At 37.4% G+C, this 19,990-nt stretch overlaps 1 long non-coding RNA gene across 1 annotated transcript in view; it reads right to left on the bottom strand.

The window, feature by feature from the left end:
• The window catches only part of LOC311427280, a 23,169-nt gene extending 4,752 nt beyond the window's left edge, over positions 1-18,417 (bottom strand). Inside the window, exons 1-6 of the long non-coding RNA XR_014687282.1 lie at positions 18,307-18,417; positions 13,215-13,643; positions 11,938-11,980; positions 9,043-9,143; positions 8,516-8,662; positions 1,370-1,444 (exon numbers count right to left, since the gene is read on the bottom strand). This is a non-coding gene — a long non-coding RNA (uncharacterized lncRNA). The remainder of the gene's footprint in view (positions 1-1,369; positions 1,445-8,515; positions 8,663-9,042; positions 9,144-11,937; positions 11,981-13,214; positions 13,644-18,306) is intronic.
• Between the last annotated feature and the right edge of the window lie 1,573 nt (positions 18,418-19,990).

The following is a 19,990-nucleotide window of genomic DNA, read 5'->3' as shown; positions in this document are numbered from 1 at the left end:
CAATTAAATAAAAGGCCTAATTACCAAGACTGCTAAGCAGCCAGGAGCTCCTATTATAGTGGGTGTCATCCTATTGCAGTGAGGGCAGTGAACTAGCTGGCTCCTGAAAAATGTGGCTGAGTATCCAGGCTAATTATGCAAAATACTTGCTTTGTGACAGAGTGCAACATCAGTGAGATTTATACAGGCAGATTTAGCTGCCTTTTATATACCGATGGATACACACTGAATTTGTATCTCTGTTCATGTACAATTTATATGTGATGTGAATCGACACATGAATCAATCATGAGTAAAGTGTTTATTACAACCATGTTCCTTAGTTCTGGTTTATACGTTTTCCTACTGTTTTGCTCCCTTTTTATTACTTTTTTGTTTAAACTTCAGTTTCAGGGTTTGGAGGGCTTGCAGTAGGTTTTTAACTGTGTAACAATGTTAAAGCACAGAAGACATAAAACAATATACAAACAAAAAATCAAAATATTACAAAGGGATAAAACAAAAGTATTCAAAATTTGGTGATTAGAAAACAGAAGTACAGATTTCTTATTACTACACCATCTGCCAAAGCTGGACAAAATAATTAAACAGTTAACCTTGGTTAGTTCTGTGGAAAAAAAAATGACACATTGTTTGAGGAAAGTCAGTTTGAGATAAGTTATTTGTAAGACAGTGATTCATTTAGTGTTACTAAATATATGTATAATCAAAAAACACCCATGGTAATATGAATCCTTCTTCAACAGCAGTTCTTTTTCTGCAGCTAATTGACAGTGAAACAGCCCTACTCAGATTCAGGGCTCCTGCAGGAAAACTTTCTGGAGGACTGAACCCCAAATTTATAGAAAATTAAAACCAAAGTTATCTTCCTAACATGGGGATATCTACCACTGGGCTTTTAGATGAAGTCTTTTCTTCTAGAATAATTTATGTGCCATCATGGAGGTCTGCAGTGGATTCCACACACTCAGGTGCAACCTGTTAAGAATGCATACGTACATCTCAACTCTTTTAAAAATTTCAATCTGAAGTCTCCAGCTGCTAAGGGCTGGCTTCCACTGACCTAGAAGATTAAATCACTATTGCCAGTGTGCTAAACAAGGCTGGCATCCTAACTGAACCTGCACGGTGGCTTTGGAAAAACAAGACACTGTATGTTCCCAGCTGTACAAGTGTAGAGTAAATGTGTTTTTTCAACATCACCATGAGTTGCAATGGACACCGTAACTGAAATAAACAGAAATCCTTTCAGAAATTACTGACATTATATCCTTTAGACATCATTGGTTTTTCTACCATGAGTTAGTTCAGCCATAAGGATTAAAATTAAAGCAGTTCAAGCCTTCAAAATTTCAGAATAATATGTTACCTGTCTTCTCATTTTCTTTCTTTCAAGCTTTTCTTCAGTTATTTATGTTGGAAGTACAGGTCATCATGATGGTGACTGTGGGAGAAAAAGATTTCCCTTTATTTTCAATTCTAATGAAAAATCCCATCTTTCCTCAAAATATTCATAACACTAGTTAAAGTGCCATTATTCTCTGAGCTGTCTTTGCTGCCCACAATGTCCCTAAAACAGGAAATTAAATCCATCGTTATGGACCTATAAGCCAAATCCCCACCTTTACTGAGAGTTATCAAACGCTGTCTCTCAAAAAGCTGCACAGGAGCAGGCGACCACACCTCCAGGCTACACAACTACTGCTCAGATCCATTTGATGCCCCTTGCTGTCTTCTCTCCACCCTGACAGGTCTCCCCCCAGGGTATGGTTGATCACTCTCTACTGTCTACAAGGCCCCTGAGCCCAGAATTACTCCCTGTGTCCCAGCCCCAGGCATATTCAACAGCTTTGCAGGTTCTCCTCACCTGTGAAGTAGGTGATGGAGAACATGTCAAAGGCAGCTGTTTCACTGTGCAGCATTTAACAAAAGCAAGTGCCGGGTCCTGCACCTGGGACGGGGAAACCCTGGCTATACGTACAGATTGGGCGATGAGACGCTGGAGAGCAGCCCCGCAGAGAGGGATCTGGGGGTTGTGGTTGACAGCAAGTTGAATATGAGCCAGCAGTGTGCCCTGGCAGCCAGGAGGGCCAACCGTACCCTGGGGTGCACCAAGCACGGCATTGCTAGTAGGTCAAGGGAAAGGATTGTCCTGCTCTACTCTGTGCTGGTGCAGCCTCACCTGGAGTACTGTGTGCAGTTCTGGGCACCACAGTACAAGAAGGACATTAAACTGTTGGAGAGGGTCCAGAGGAGGGCAACGAAGATGGTGAAGGGACTCGAGGGGAAGACGTATGAGGAGCAACTGAGGTCACTGGGCCTGTTCAGCCTGGAGAAGAGGAGAATCAGGTGGGACCTCATAGCGGTCTACAACTTCCTTGCAAGGGGGAGTGGAGAGGCAGGTGACCTATTCTCTGTAAAAGCCAGTGATAGGACCCAAGGGAATGGTGTTAAGCTGAGGCAGGGGAAGTTTAAGCTGGACATCAGGAAGAGGTCCTTCACTAACAGGGTGGTTGCACAGTGGAACAGGCTCCCCAGGGATGTAGTCACTGCACCAAGCCTGTCTGAATTTAAGAAGCGATTGGACTGTGTGCTTAGTCACATGGTCTAAAATTTTGGGCAGATCTGTGCAGTGCCAGGAGTTGGACTTGATGATCCTTATGGGTCCCTTCCAATTTGGGATATTCTATGATTCTATGATTAGTCTGTTTTTAATCTCGTCGCTTCAGTTGCTGAACTGAAATGTTATATAAATATGTCATTCTGTATGACAAAAGACAAATACATGCAAATACTATCATTAAAAAGTAACTTGTGCCTGGGGTGTAATGGGGAGATCAAGTGACAGACGCAGTAGCTTTTGCTCGAGGAAAGCAAATGTAAGTGCTTTCCTCATTTTAAGAGAGCACCTTTCCTTTCTCTCATGTTAAAAGAGAGAAACCACTGCAGTGCATGGTTGGAGCCTGGGTTACACTGAGATGGGTGCCACTGAACACAGACACTCCAAACCAGGTCTTCACCTGCCGTAATTAAACATAGAAACTCATCACTGTGACCAGCCTCATCTTGTTGTGCGAGCCTGGCCATGGCTGGCCCCATTCTGCATACCAGCCCCTAATTGTCTCTCATTGTGAGGCACATTATGCCAGAACATGATCTCTTTGGTACAAAGTGAGCTGTTTTTCAGGAAATACTTTATTTATTTATTTATTTTAATCAGTAATAGATATACCTTTCCCATGAACAAGGCCTCACCACTTCATTTCTTTGGTGTGATTATCAAATAGCACATATTTAAACTAGATGTCAAGAGGAAACAGAGCTCTCTTTGAGTGGATTGAAGACAGTATGGTTTGTCTAGCATGGATAAAGAAGGCTCTAATCTTTACATGTATATTATTTGTTCTGTCTTTGCACAGTGCCCACCACAGTGAGACCCTCAACCAGTGCTTAGATCACATAGACAGTATAAAAATACAGAATATTCTCACTTCCCTTCATAACTGATGATTTATGATCGTCTCAGGCATCTAAATACTGTGCTTACACATAATACTGACTAGAGATCAAAGGATCTCATAGACAGCATCCCTCCACAATCTTCCATCCTTTTCCACACAGCTGTTCACATCATATTTGAGGTCAACTCAGTCAAAGCTACCTCAGCTTTGTTAAATTTTTTGACATAACTGTAGCTTTTGGATGCCAGTGCAAACAAGCTGCCATCACATCCTCAGGATTAGGAAAGATTTTAAATTTCAGTCAACTTGGCCTTGTTTGTTTGCCTTAGCTAAGATGAGGAGTTGTCAAACTACACAATTTCCATAGCTGTCAAGGATGTTTTTGAACATGCAAATCTGCAGTACATTTTATCACAAACATTGCAAAAAGCTTTAAAACCGGGACATATGAAATATGTATACTTTCTTTTTGTTAAAAAAAAATGAAGACTCTAACTCAGCTTATAGGCCTTCACCCTGCATATCAATGTTTCTGTCTTGGTTGTTTTGAAGCCAAGTGGAAACAATAGAACATCAACAGAATTGTCAGTTTCTTCCATTTATCACATTTGAGCCCTTTATAATATGCGGGCAAGAAGAATGTTATTCAGTTTGTATTTTGCTTGAAGCCTTGAAATATTTTGAGGATGTGACCTAACCCCACATCATGCCACCAAGCAAGTAGTCAGGAGTTGTTAGTACACAAAGGAGTTTGGCTTAACTTGCCAGTAGGGATGGAAAGCAGCTTGGAGCTGGGTCCATTTATCAGTGCTCAGATTGTCCTTGCTCAGTGACTACCCTGCCAGTCCCTGCAACACTTACGAAGGTGAGTGGGAGATGTCACTCTTTCCACTTAATATTTGGGAAAACCGAGGTTACCACAACATGAAAATTTACTTCTGCCAACCATCACCACAATTTAAAATTAATTACATTGTCCAAACGAGTAGATATAACATCGGTAAAGTTAACACAATGTATTTGTAGGAAATGTCTCCCACACAGTACATTTCAGGTTGTTCCCCCACACCCCCACAAAATAAATAAATAAATAAATAAATAAATAAATAAATAAATAAATAAATAAAAAATGTGTAAATGTGGTAAATGTGTAGACTTGAAGCCCATCCGATCTTCTTTAGGCACATAGTCACCATCATTGGCTCACTGCCAGTGCCAATGCCATGCTCTGCTCCCTCTCCACAGACCTTCTGGCTCTATTGGCATAGACTGGAGCAGACACAGTGGTGATTCATCAGCCTGGAGGTCTTCTGTTGACCTCTGTGGTCTTCCCCTGCCTTTTCAATAATGTACATGTACATGTAACCTGGGTCTCACATACATAAGATAGAATTCTTCCTTTTTCATGAGAAAAGGTTGGTTCTTTGAGTTTTACCTGCCTTGAAGTCTTCATCTTGATTAAAATTAGCGATTCCGTGCAAAATGGGCTAACTCTGCTACAGCAGCAAGGGAATATTTGAAATGCTAATGAAAGACCCAGACAAAACAGACTGACAAATTTGTTGGAGAAACAGCAGAATCAACCAAGATGTAGAGGAGAGAGACTGTGAAGAGAGTACAGTATTTATCTCCTACTGTTGCAAGTACATTGCCTTAATCGGGAAGAAATGTTGGAGAGTATTCCCTGGTTTCCAGCCTTTAGTTTAGGTTCATTTCATGTCATTTATTTCGAATAAGCCAGATCACTATGTTCTGCCTACAGAACCCCAATACAAAATACCATGTTTCTACACTTCCCACATGGAATCGACATACAGGAGCAAAACAGACAAGATTTCATATTATATTTGGCAGTTAGTCTAATGACTCATTGCCAATACACACTTCTAGAAACACACTGCATATAGTCTATATGGAGTGTTAAAACCTTTATATTCTAGAATATTATAAAATTAAGCTAAACACAGCTATTTCCAGTATTGAAATACAGTTGTCAAGAAACATGGGTGATTCAAATACTGCACTTTTACTTTTTCTTAAGGACAACAATCCTCTTTGCTCCTGCAGACATGTTGAATGTATTATTCTACACATTTAATACCATGTAGGACTCTGAAGAGATAAAGCTATACAGTGCCTTAGGCAATTATAAGCAAGGATTATAAGGAAAAAGAAAGCTGTAACGTAGAGGATAAGTGGCATGATATAAGCAGAATATTTAATACTTAGGACAACAAAATAGATACCACACTGCCTTGACTATTGCAATGTCAGACACCATTCATTCCCTATGCAGTTCAGGCCTGTTTATCTGAACCAGCAATGTTCAGATTCATTAATGAAGCCATTATTGATTTGTGGAACATGACTTAAAATCTCAGCAAACACTGAACTATCTGTGAGGAGCTCTTAAATACTGAATGTATGTAACTAGACATCTCAATTTAACAACCAGACATACATTAAACAGCATTAATAGCTAGGCACTTAATGGATCAATTCCCACTGTTTGTGTAATGTCGAAATAAAAAAGGCTTATTAAATGACAAGCTTTCCCTGGTTTGTGCTAATTAATTATACACTGCATCTGACTGCTAATTTAGTGGGAAAATGCAGCCCAAAACTATGGTTTCTGCTTGAACTTTGCCTCAGCACCACCTAATTCAGCGCAGAGTGCAGCTGTGACCTGCCTCTGAACGACGACAGTATTAAATTAGAGCACAAGGCCATCAATTTAATAAGTACTGTAGCAGGTAATTTGAATAAGGACAGTATTAGTATTCTGCCAGTGCACAACTAAAAGCAGCTGACCTTTCAGACCAGAGAAGATCCTTGAACACATCTAGCTGAATCAGAGAACACAGTAATAATCTGGCCATGTTAAGAGTGCCAAGAGAGACTTTTACAGCTCTACACCCATTACTATACATCAGCTACTCTACAGTATATGAGAACACTTTATGTACAAAAAAACAAGGTTATAAATAGAACAAAGGCAATGTGAAAGATATATTTGCAGTGGCACATTTGAAAATTCTCCTTATTACCTTGATTTATGGTATAAAGAATGTAAAATTAATCAGTGCACATAAAAATGCACTATGAACGCCCACATAACAACTCAGTGACTTTTCACCACAAATTTAGTACTGAGAGGAACATAGGTATGTGTTTGTAGTAAAAGTACAGTATATAAAAATATTTTGCTAACATAACTGCTTTAAACGCAGTAATATAAGATGAAAATAGCATTCAGGCAGGAGAAAGATAATGTTTTTCAGCTAATTGGCAAGTTTTTCAGAGGTTTATAACTACAGTAAAAATTCCTTTCAAACAGATTGTTGTTTCTGCCACAGCCCAGTGTAAAATTCCTCTAAATGTAAATCATTTTTAAAGGAAAGAGGGCTTTTTCTTAAGGGCCCATGTCTAAATATTAAAAGTCACACATAAATGCAATCAAAGAAAAACAGTCACACTCACACAATTGAAAGCATAAAAATTTAGTAAAAGAACTATCATTATTCTGAGGGATTTGGGGTTTTTACTTCTTTACCAGGTGGCAGGATGATTCTTTAACAGGCAGGTAATTCCAGTCCTCAGAGATTCATTCTTGATCTTCTAGCAGATTTTCTGAAATAGGAGTATAGCCCTTCCATAAGGCCCTGAAACCTGTTTATAAAGTTTTCCCTTTCACTTCACAAATAATTAACAGACTGAAAGAGTGGGAAAGTACACCAACTTACCAGAACTGCTCTAAAAGCTCGGATGCATAGTAAAACCCCACTGAGAGCCTTGTCTTTAATTTCCTTCCTAAAAGACACAGTTCCTACCATATCTACCACTTATTTAAGAAAGGGGCACACATTCATGCATACTATTGATCATGTGAAAAACTGCTTATTGCTGCAGAGCAGAAACATTCAGTAACACCTGATGCTTCTCAAACTAGCAAGACATTTATTTTTAGGGACATAAACCTGTTTAGCATAATTTTGTTAGATCTTGGAGTAGAATTCTGAAAAAAACTACAGGGCCTAGAATAGAAAATAATTATCTGGACATATGAAATGCTGAGTAGGCATTAAAGAAATGTTATTTCTTTTGTCTGATGGAGTGTGCTGCTTCTTGGAACATTGCTAACAAATATTAAACACAGACTGAGCTTTTAAACCTCTCATCACAACCAACAGACCTAAGCTCATTTTGGATGTCTACCTTTTATCCTCCTGAGCTGGAGCTAATGAGACCCACCTGGTCTGGTTGCCAGTAAGACTCAGCTGAACAGACATGCATATTTATGCAGACTCCTGGAAACTGACACAATTTGTCACATCTCCTCAGAAGCTGGGTCCAGAAATTTGAAACTGTTCTTATTTCGCAAATGCTGGCAGGAAAATCAATGAAATTTGAAGGGACAATTGATATTTTGATATTATTGCGATACTGAACGCATTTTTCATGGCAATAACCAGGCATACATCATACTGACAGACAATTTACAAAATGGGTATTGTTCAGTTAAAATATGCATAAAGCATTGTGGGCTATATAAAATATTTATGGTCCAGATGCAAATGGCAGGTAGAGGACCCCTCTGGGGCAGGAGGGGTCCAGTCTGGAAGGAACACAAAAGAAAAGCAACATGGAGGATAAAAGAGCTTTTATGGAAATGGGGAAGGAAAAAGTCTCATATGGGGGTGACGTGCTGCCTAGAAAATAATGTGATCCTCTATTGTGGGTTCACAAAGTCCTGTAGTGTTCACGCCATGAAAATGTTGTTATTCTGTACGTATTCCAAACTGAAACCAATGCATTGTCACAGATTACAAATTCCACAAGTAAGTAAGTAAGTCCTGGGGTGCAAACAAAACAAACATACAAAAAAGATGGATTAAAATTATGACATAATTATTAAGAAATTTAAAAATAAAATGATGAATCATGACCAGGACCATGAATCTGACAAAAATAATGATGTAATTCTTTTTTGTTTGTTTACCCAACCTAAATTCTAGTCTAACTCATGCTTTCACATGGTACCATGCTAAATATACTGGACATATTAAAACACTCCAACCCTAATGAAATGTGAAAGAAGAAAGAGGATCCCCTCTGCTCTTCCATCTCCTCCAGCTTGTGCAGATACTGCAATTGTCCAACAGCATTTGAGTCTTCTCCTAGTTTCCTGGGCTAAATTAATTCTGGGAATTAAAAATCATAAAATAAATTTGTAGCTCAGTGGATTTTTGGAAAGAAAAAGTTTTTTAAACCAATTTAAAGTTTTCTCTATTTTGCTCATGCTTAGCACATTTATATATATGTATGTATATATATATATATATATATATATATATATTCATTTTAAAAAGATTTAGCTACATATATAAGCCATAGGGCCCTAAGCAACATTGAAACATGTTACACAAAAGATACATGACAAGATATTTCCATTAAACTTACACTACATAAAAATGGAGGGTAAACGGGACATGATTCATTCATGAATAGAGCCTTTAGTCTGATTTGTGGCAGTAAGTATGCTGTCATAAGCTTACTTATTGCTAAGAATGTATCAAATTACCTTTGCTGCAATTATTAAAATTCCTTCTCCACCTTCCAAGTGAACTTGATTTCAAGAGCCAAGAATCTCCCCAGTGAGCTTTTCCATCAAATATTTCATAACTAAAACGTTAAATACATCTGATTAAAAGAGGACAAGTAATACTATAATCCATTTTATTTCAAAAAGGCATGCAATTTCAGAAAGTACTAATACTAATAATATAACTACCTAGTTTAAATGTGATACTGTGTAATACCTTACCTGCCAGTCTGCTTATCTAGCATCCACAGTAGCTATACATACAGATGGCACCGCTTAACACAAATTGCATAACTTTAGAACTAAAGTACTTGAGATCAGTTTTAAAACGGCCCAACAGATAATGATAATTACTGTAATAAATACTAATTTTCTTCAGGGTAGCTATGTCACACTAGAAAAAAAAAAAATCAGTGTCTTAATTCTACTTAATTAGGCAACTCAAGTTTTCACTGCCAAAATGGGATAAAAGTAGTCTAAAAATTTGTTAATTAACTAATTGTATTCTGTGATTTCTGACATAACTATGATCTGGACAAAAAGAATGCTAATGATGAAATCCTATTACCTAACAGACCAGAATTATAATGATGTACCCATATTTCTAACAAGTGTACTATTTACATTAAAAAGGGAAACATCACTCCCATTTTTAGAAAGGGTAGAAAGGAGGAACTGGGGAACTCCAGAGCAGTGAGCCACACCCCTGTGCCTGGCAAAATCATGGAACAGGTTCGCCAGGAAACTATGTCAAGGCACATGCAAGACAAGGAGGTATTCCAAAATAACCAGCACAGCTTTACCAAGGGCAGATTATACCTGACCAATCTGGTGACCTTCAAGGATGGAGTGACTGCATCGGTTGACAAGGGAAGACCAAGCAATGTCATCTACCTGGACTTCTGTAAGGCCTTTGCCACATGACATCCTGATCTCCAAATTGGAGAGAAACGGATTTGAAGGGTGAACCATTCAGTTGGCATGAAGGCTGCACCCAGACAATGGTGTTCAGTTGTGTGATGAAATTCATCTGATGTGAACCCAACCTTGATAGTCCCCTTCTGACTTGCACCTCAGCGAGAGCTCCGCAAGGCTTTTTCCTGTTCATCCTTACTCCTCTTCACACAACAAAGATCTTTAATGCCATCAGTGACACAATCCCTTTTGCTCTATTTTATTTCTGTGATTCATCACTTGGAGAAAAACGTAATCCTCACAAACATAACTATTACTTGTTTCTAAATTACTACTTGTCAGGAAAGAAATCTCTGGAAATGCTAAAAAGCACTCTAAAGTCAAACAGAACGTAGCTCAGAAGATTATCACAGACTGAGGGTGGGCTATGTTACTCAACTGAATACAAGAATGATCCAATGAAGGGACAAATTTTCTACAGAAAAAATTTATACAGGAAAAAAAAAAGCATAAAACATTAGGAATTTATTGGAGAAAAAATATAAAATAAAATAAAATAAAATAAAATAAAATAAAATAAAATAAAATAAAATAAAATAAAATAAAATAAAATAAAATAAAATAAAATAAAATAAAATAAAATAAAATAAAATAAAATAGGGGAAAGGATATGGAAAAGGCCCATATAATCATTAAGGGTACTTTGATGTGCCTAGACAAAAATTACATTATTTCACCCTGAGAACTACAGGTATTTAGAGAAGTAGGTTTAGCACAAACAACAGAAAATTCACACACGTGGCAATTAAATATATGCAATCTTTTTCATGGGATACAGTAAAGGACAAACAATTTCAAAAAGAACTAAAGGAGTCCAGGAGGTGTATACATTCTTTGCGATATCCAGTTCTCAGCATAGTGTCAGCATCATCACAGAAAACTAATCTTTCTGTTGTTTCAGGCATCCTATTACCAATGCAAGGTGAAGATAAATGCCAAATTATTCCAATTTTGTCAAAATCAAAATGCTGAGTGAAAACCCAGTATTGTGAAAACCCAGTATGGCTTCTGTTTGTGATCTGTTGTGAGGTCTGAAATACGTGAAGATCAGGAAGAGATGCAGGCCTCAATGCCAGTTGATTTGCTATTATACTTTCATTATGCCTGAATTCAGACTTTCAGGATTATGCTTATCATTCACTTTCCAGTGACTGTAGAAACCACCCCAGTCCTGCTCCTGATGCCTATAGTCTGGGCATCATTTTTGACAGGAGGGTCCTCCTCCTGAGGCTTCAATTCTAGGCTTTAGCTAACTGTGCTGGTTCTTCCTGCATAAAGAAGAATCTCTAATATACTGTCTTATCTATTCATCCTAATAGCTAACCACCCCCCAAAACCTATGTCCTGATTACTGAGACATCATCTTCCATGACCTTGTTAAATAAAACCTTGCCCTCCTCATATCCTTCATAATGCTACTGGGAAGATACAATGTATTGCTTTCACGTGTGATCTTTGTCTGGTTGTAATACAAACAACCCACTATATTATTACTAATAAAAGCAACAATAATATCATGGTAAATATAATAATAATGTTTAAAAGTAATTACATGGTACACACCACAAATCTCCAAAAAAGATCTACGTCGTATTCAGTTTTATTAAGGTAGACCCCAAAATGACTTGATTAACTTCTCAATTATTCTGTATTTACAGTGGCTCTTGCAAGAGGAAAAATCACTATCTTCTGATCTTGGCAGGCTCAAAGACCCCAAAACAAGCACTTCAAAAATGCCTAGGTATTTTCCTAAGGATTGTCTTAGTCTGTTCTTTTTCTTATATGTAACTATCTGAATGTGGCAGACAGAGAGAAGACTCATCTGTAGCATGCTGGTTTCAATATTATAATATTTCTGCTTGATTTTAACTAGCCTTTTTTGCTGTATCTACTACTTACAAGGGATGGAAAACTTCATAATTGGTCAGGCAATCGAAGGACCCTAAACAAAATACAGTGAGAAAGAGAGAATGAAAATTCCTACTGTATGAAAGTTTGTATTTTTTAACTAGTAAACTGACTTTCTTAAATTAGCCCATACACTCAAAACTCCACGATAACAAGAAAATGAGGAGCAAAATTATATGTAATTAATTCAAAGCATTGTACACTGTAATCCATTGAAAATGAGAGCGCTATTGTGTAAGGGTTTGAACAACTCTTAAATTATATCACTTTACATCATTTTAACAATTGAAGTAATAAATAAAATAATAGCTTGGAGGAAATTCAGTACACCAGCATGAGTCAGTGACTATTGTAAAAGGAAGAAAAATTACCACAGGTAAACCTGAGAAAATACAAGCTGCCTGCCATATATCAAACATGTCTTTAGCAAAACCTTTCTTTATTATTATTATTTATTTTTTCTTACCTTTATTAAAATCTATGTAAAGGAAAAAATGTTGAAAAGTAAAATATGAATAAATATCAAACATTGACTTTTATACTAAGACTGGAACCATGTTATTCAGTTGCTTGACAACTTTTTCTACCACGTTTTTTGGGGGAGACAGCATAAATGGCTTTGGTACAAAGAAGAGATGTAATAACAAAACAAACAAATCAACAAAAAACTATTAAAATACCTGAGGGCCTTATGAGATCAAACAATCAGCTACTGCAACAGAAAATGATCCTATCACCCTTGTGTTTATTTTCACCATAAACTTTTAACATCTCTGAATGAACTTTCTCCATGCCAATTCATTCCTTAGATTCTACGTTTCCTGGGAACTATGAGAAGCTTTACTTTATGCAATTGCTCACAACACCTATGATTAAAAAATAAATAAATCTTAGAAGGCATAAAAACTTTGTCATAACAGGTCAGACCAAAGGTCTGTCTTTGTCCCCAGCACCAGCCTAGCGGAGAAGGCTTACAAAACCTCTGGTACACCACAACAGCCTCCAGCAGTCAGAAATGTGCGTGTCTTCTTATCACATGTACTGGCCACTAGTGGATTTAGCATTCCTTAACCTAACCAAATTCAACCTATTTGTCCCTGTTGCCTCCACGAAACCCTACAGCCATGTGTCTCACAACACGGCTGGGAGTTGTATGAGAAAGTACTTCCTTGTTATGCATTTTCAGCTGTCTGCCTGATTATTTCTTACAATAAAAGAATCAGCAGGAACACAATGAAACTGTAAATAATTGTTTCTTATACACCTACTTGCTGGCTGTGGAGCTGTAATCACCCCGTGGCTGATAGCTGAGCAGCAGCCTTGCAATAGATGTTTTGTCTTGTGCTCTTTTTACCTGGGGACTGTCAGTTTCCAGGTTAGTAATAGCACAACATAACACAGCAAGAACACTTTAAAAACAACAAAAAAGGACTGAGGTGCATCAAAGTTTTCCAGACACATGATGAATGTTATGGGACTTGAACTCTACCTCCAGTGGAACCCCTTGTCAGCCAGAGAGCTAATTTTGTGCTCTTAAGCATGAGAAAGCACAGTGCACTGTGCAGAGCTGCTGTGAAGGTCCCTGCAGACCTTGGTTAGGTAGTGAATGTCCTTTCTGGTTCACACAACATCTCAGTTATCCCAATCCCACTGAGCAAGGATGGAGAGCTGTGCCTGGCTCTGCAGCAGCATTCATTCTGTGAACAGAGAGAGTAAAATTATTCCTCATTAATTTCTATTTCTAATTAATTATTCCTAATTTCTAATGTACGTGACATCAGGCCTTCAAGGTGAAAGGCCAGTGCACCCAACAGCATCCCAGCTCCAGCTGCACTAATTTCTGAAGCTAGGTGGATAATGACAGAGCTACAGGAAGGAAAACTTGTTGAGGTCTTAGCTTTATTGTAGGTTTAAGAAAATAATCATCTTCAGACTAATGGGAAAGTGCAGTTATAAAAGCAAGAGTGAGAAAAGAGTGGTTACTTTACCTGGTAGTTATGTGATGGCACACACTCCTCCAGGTCCAAACTGCTTCATCAAAGTACAATTATGTGCCACAAAGGACACTGTCAATCTCAGAATGATAAAAGAAACCAGAATGTACCACATTCTGCTATACTAAAAGGTAACAAAGTTTACTTGAAATAAACACCATAAAAATTAAATATACTCCATTACATGTGAACAAGACCTTACCTGAGTTGGAACTGACCCTATCAGTCAGAGCAGTTACTGTTTCTACATCAGATGTTATATCTTTACCAGAAAAGCTATTCTGCAGATAGATTAAGTTAGTCTGTCAAGTGGCATTCCTTACAGTGTTATTATATAGTGTAATAGAAACGTAGTATGGATAAAATAAAAGAGAAGAACAATAGCATCTAAAAACAGTCACAGAAAGCAACAGTTACCCTGTCTATTTCCCTGAAATAGACAGGGAAAAAAAACAACTGACAAATAAAAGCACTTCTCAGAGCAAGCATTCTGAAAAGGGAGACAGGAAATAAGGGAGGCAAAGAGGAGAAAAAATAATAATAAATAAAAATAAAAGTAAATGGAGGAGATACACCTATTTCAAAAAAAAAAATAATCAGAAGTTTAGTTTCTGCACAACCTGTATTCTCTATTACTTGGTGTATTAGCATAACAGTCATCTAAATTATTTTATCATATGCAAAAGGTAATGCACTGTTTCTGCTGAATTTGTTATCCTATGCAGAGGCAAAATTTTGTCAAAACATAGCATGCCCTCAGTAGCAGAGAGACAAAAACATTACGGAAGGGAGAGAGCACGCTGCACTTTGCTCCCCTGGGGAGATGTTGCTGTCAGGTGTCAGAAGAAAGACAGGTCTGAGCTCTGGCCTGAGATATTTCCAAAAGCAAAGCAAACACAGCATGGACCAGCACTACCAACAGCCAGCAGCTGGGTCAAATCCCGATCTGTTCTAAAAGGTAGCTGTGGAAGGAGACTTTCTCAAGAGACTTCAGTGTGGGGACAGAGGAGCAAGAGGCTGCATTCTCCCACAGCTGCTGTGCAATACTCGTCTGGCAGCAGCAGTTCCTGCCCTGCCCCATCTACCTTAGAGCAGCTGGGCCATTTGTGAGTTTCACATTATCTATGAGAAACTCCATCTATGAGAAAATGAGATCTACAACTACAGTATGTTAGAAAAAGTCACGGCTCTGTACAATGCAGTGCTCAGCACACTGTTGACTACATCAGTGGGGCAGCTGACTAATCCCCTTTGTGTTGTGCATCCTTCTTCCCCCAGATTCACGGCAACCTGGTCAGCAGGAAAATGCTACTTGCATACACTAGCACAGTGCTTGATCATCTCTCAGGTTTATTGTATTTTATTTTTCTTCTGCAAACCCACTAATATAAGAGTATTTGTTCTGTGGCATAGATGAAAAGCTAAATTCCAGATTTGCAGTATACATTCCTGTAAATGTTAAAACATCTCTTGGAGGGGCCATAATATAATCTAGAATTCTTACTATTTCATATATATCTCTTTTTTTTTTTTTTTCTGTTGGATCAGGTGAGAAATTGCAATCAAATTCAAACTGCTCCCATCCCACCAGAGGAATATTGAGGTCTACTGAGTCTTAGATCCTCTAAATGCTTTTCCCACCTCTCTCTTATGGCAAGAATGTTTTCTCTGCCTATCTGTTTAAAATGCAGTCATGTTATGTTAAGAACGACTCTTAGTATTTAAAGAGTATTTATAAAAGCATGTTAAAAATCAAAATCAATACTTTATAAGTCAATTACAGGATTTATTTGTAGTATAGAAATTTTAAAGAAGTCTTGGCCTGGCAGACTTGATAGTAACTAAAATATTAACTAAGTAATAAAATACATTTTATCTTATTAAATTTCTATGAGTTAGTTCTAAATGTGCTCTCAGATGCGGATCAGTTCAGACACGTTCTTAGGTGGTCCTGTTTGCATACACAGTTTCTGGGGAAGACTTAATTACTCTTCCATGTTAATTGGAATGGAATATCCTTATTGTTATTCTGAATGTAAAAAGCAAGTTAGGAGGGTGCAATGGGAATAAGAATTTGTGTTTTAGAATCAAAGGTGGGATCATATATATAATTTATATTAACTATTAATAAAGTAAAAGAAAAATTAAAACATGAGAAAAATTCTAACTATATATTTCCAGCAACAGCCAGCTTCCTTCACTGTTCAACTATCCCCAAAAAATCCTTAAAACACTTATATTTATATGAAACACTTAAAACAGTAAGTTTTTAATGACAAATAAAGTAGTATATGCTCACATACTATAGTAATGCTAGGGAGTACAACTCTACATCAGTACACTTGGTTGCTGCAGTAAAAAATAATACAAAAAATAATCAGCATGTTTGCATGCAAAAATAAGAGTTGCATATAAAGCAATCAGATGCTTAACTAATCTTACATCTGTTGGCATTAATTCATTTGAATGCATGCATTTGCAGACTTGGTGCATGTTAATCATCTACGTCAGTGATATTGAAAAGCAGTCCTACTTCCTCCCTACAAGTAACATCACAATATCATCCACTTTACCACATAATTTCATAAATTATCTTTCTACTAGATCCAGATTCTACAATTTTTTGGAGTGCTAAGAGTTCTCCTCTAATCCTCTTCAAAATGTTTCTTATGTATTATATCACCTTTCTGATAACATTGAGACATTGAATATTTCAAGTGAAGCTTCAAGGCTGACAGACTTTTGCCCATATCTACAGAAACTGAAGATAATGTAAAGAAAATAGAAAAATAACCAGCAGAGATAAAGTATTTGGTCATATTAGGAGACTCAGATGACAAATGCAAGTTTGTTATATTATGTGACCATGAACATGAACATGAACACAAACGTGCACAGAGTTGTTATTGCTGAGCAATACTAAGTAGATAAGCACCAGAGTGTTGACCAAAGAAAAAGAGAGAGAAACAAACAAAATTTAATTTGGTAAAAATTAATTTTATTAAAATAAAAAAATATATACATTAAAAAGGTTTATTTTGAAACTTTATTTAGCAGTCAATAATCAAGAAATAACAAAAAAAAAAAAAAAAAAAAAAAAGATCTCAGAGCACAATACAAGCAATCAAAGTCTAGCTAGGAATGTGACAGATTAACTTTATGCTGAATGGCAGCACATTATCACGAGCACTTTGAACCCACCAGTTTATCAATGCTAGAGGAATGTAATTTCAATGGAGACAGTAAAGGTCTTACCAACTAGGGAGAAACTGCAGGGCCAATAAATACTTGCTATGATGCAAAACTGGGAACTACATATGCTATCCATCTCCTTGCTCTGTGGTTACTGTTGGTTTGAGAGCAGAGGCCACCCCTAGGAGAATCCCACAGTAGGGAGGTGATGGAGCACACACCAGCTCCAGTACCTGGGAGCTGTTTGACCGAGCTACATGTGCTCACACTACTGACTGATCCCTCTTCTACAGAGAATATTTGGCACCTCCAGAGGTCGCAGAGATGCAGACATAGCTCATTATCTGGCTACTCTCATAAGCACTCCACTGCGGGCTACCCCAACTGCTCCTTTCCTCTCTACCTGTTTACTTGTAACCATATGCAAGCCAAATATATCTTATGAGTCATAACGTGCACATATTTTTAGGCACGTACCTTGGGGTGCAAAGGAGAGCTAAGGGAATAGCAATAACACTAAAACCTGCAGCAACAAGTATGTGTTAGTCTGACATTAATGGGTACAGTATGGATTTTGTGTCATTTTGCCAGAACGGAGCAGGAGTGTGAAGGCAAATTCAATTTGCCAGTATACTCTTGCAAGAATATCTGCATAACAAAAAGGTCAAATGGTCCAAAAGAATATCTTTTAACATATTAGAGCTGAATAGCTCTGTGTGGTCTACCTAGCAAAACACACTATTTCCTGCCCAGCTTACCCCTGCGTTAAATAAGATAAGACTAAATTCTGCTACTCTGATCTTTTAAGTTACTCATTTTTTCTATTAGGAAATTAGAAGTGAAAATTGGTCTAGAAAAGATGATTTGTGACAGCCATGGCAGATTGTGTATCTGACAAGCATAAGCTCTAAGAATAAAAGAGCTTTTGATAATTTTATTCCAAGTGACATTCGATGGGATTTAGGCTTCTACATTGCTCAGGCACTTTTGAATTTTTTTCCCCATAAAAGGAAAAAAAAATAAATAAAAGAATCCATTCATCAGACGAGAAAATTACACTCTTAGCTCAAAGCTGCAAGTCTTCTCAGAGAAGCAGTCTCAAGATGTAACAGAGGTTTGTACCAGCAGTGACATAGCAAAAATATCTACCAAACTGAGGCAAAACCTTCCCTACCTGCCTTTCAGATAGACACTCTTCTCCAGACAGTGAGATATTTGGGAACTTGCTTTCGATGGCTGGTGGCCCTTCTCTCTCCGACCAAGCATCTTGGGAACGTTTGTAGGCCAGAAGCACACTGATGGGGTGAGAAAGAGGAGGGGAGGAGGGAAAGGCTGCAGAGGCCTCCTTAAAGCCACATGCCATACCTTCTGACCACCTCCCACTTACACATTTTGCTTTCTAAGCACAGTCACTACTGGATAAGCCCTGAGACGCTTCTAAAACATTGCTACTCCCATACAGTTGGATTAACTGATGTAACTAAAGCCAAGCCAACAAAAAATGAGTCACTGTAAGGCTTTGTTAGATTTTGTTGCTCGTGGTTCACATAAGCACGTTGTTTTCCAAGCAGGCTACAGCTGAGCAAAAGCACAAGGAAGAGAGGGAGGCAGGGAAAAGCACTGTGAAAACGACTGAAAAAAAAAAAAAAAAAAAAAAAACATTTACTAAATATGCTGGCATTTTTGCATGTGGATCATATTTTCTCTTGTGCTTTGTTTGTTTTAAAAATGTCCATCTAAATTGTTTTCCTTCCATTGTTAAAAACACGCCAAAAAAGCAAGGTGTTCATTTCCTGCTCGTAATTTCCAGAATCAAAGTGCTATAGAGAAAAGGAGTCAAGCAGTACAATCACAAGCAGATAAGATGCATAAACTGCAAAGATATCTACTCTACCCATAAAACTCCTAATCTCATCAGGCCTCTTTGGGCCTGTTTTTTGTTGTTCTTTTCTTTATGGAGTTACTTACACAAGTACAGAGTAGGTGTAAGGTTAGGGCAAAGAAAAATAAAGTCTCTTTACCTACAGAGAAAACTTTGTGCAGGTGGAAAACTGGTTGATATTTTCAAACTAGGGGATTTAGCCACACAGTTCCCATTGAAATTAATTAGAAGTGAGCAGATTATTCTCTCAGCTTGCTTTAAGAAGCCTCAAGCACAGAGTATAAATGAGAAAAGCAATGGGAGGAGGGGAAGACAGTGAAAGCACCATAAACCTTTTAAACAAAAACAGGCTGAGCAGAATGTGTGTTTCAGTTGCAACAGCCAAAAGATTTGGGTGCTTTGTGCAATATAATGCATACCGATACACAAAGCTTATTAAGAGTACTCAAGCCATTTGGGTTACATTGTAAGCAGGAATTACTTCATAAATCTATACTATGAAGTATGGGTGTCAGTTACTGTGCAAGCACACAGTAAAACAAAAACAAGCACACACACATACGAATAAGCACAAAAGATTAAACAATTAAAATAAAATAAAATAAAATAAAATAAAATAAAATAAAATAAAATAAAATAAAATAAATATTCCCTGATTTGTCTCCCAGAACTGTGGAATCAAGCCAGATATAGAATTTCAGCATTAGCATTTGCAGTTAACTGCAGGTATACAATAGTACTGAGTATGCCTTAAAATGGTTAAGGCTCCCTTTCCATGGATGTTCAAAGGCAATCCAGATTTCAGTCAGATATATTAAAAGTATTTGCAATGCAAAGCTATGAAGAACAGGTTCCCACAAAAACTTTAAAAATCCATTTGGCCAGCCAAAAGTCTGCCTTTGGTATTTTTCCATTTCCATTCTGAGGTACTTGAATACCTTTACATTTACTACACTAAATTGTAAATCAAGGAAGA

Source organism: Aythya ferina (genome assembly GCF_964211825.1).
Source record: "Aythya ferina genome assembly, chromosome: Z".
Classification (NCBI taxonomy): Eukaryota; Metazoa; Chordata; class Aves; order Anseriformes; family Anatidae; genus Aythya; species Aythya ferina.
The sequence above is the reverse complement of the archived record's forward strand: the minus strand, read 5'-3'. Positions and strand labels throughout refer to the sequence as shown.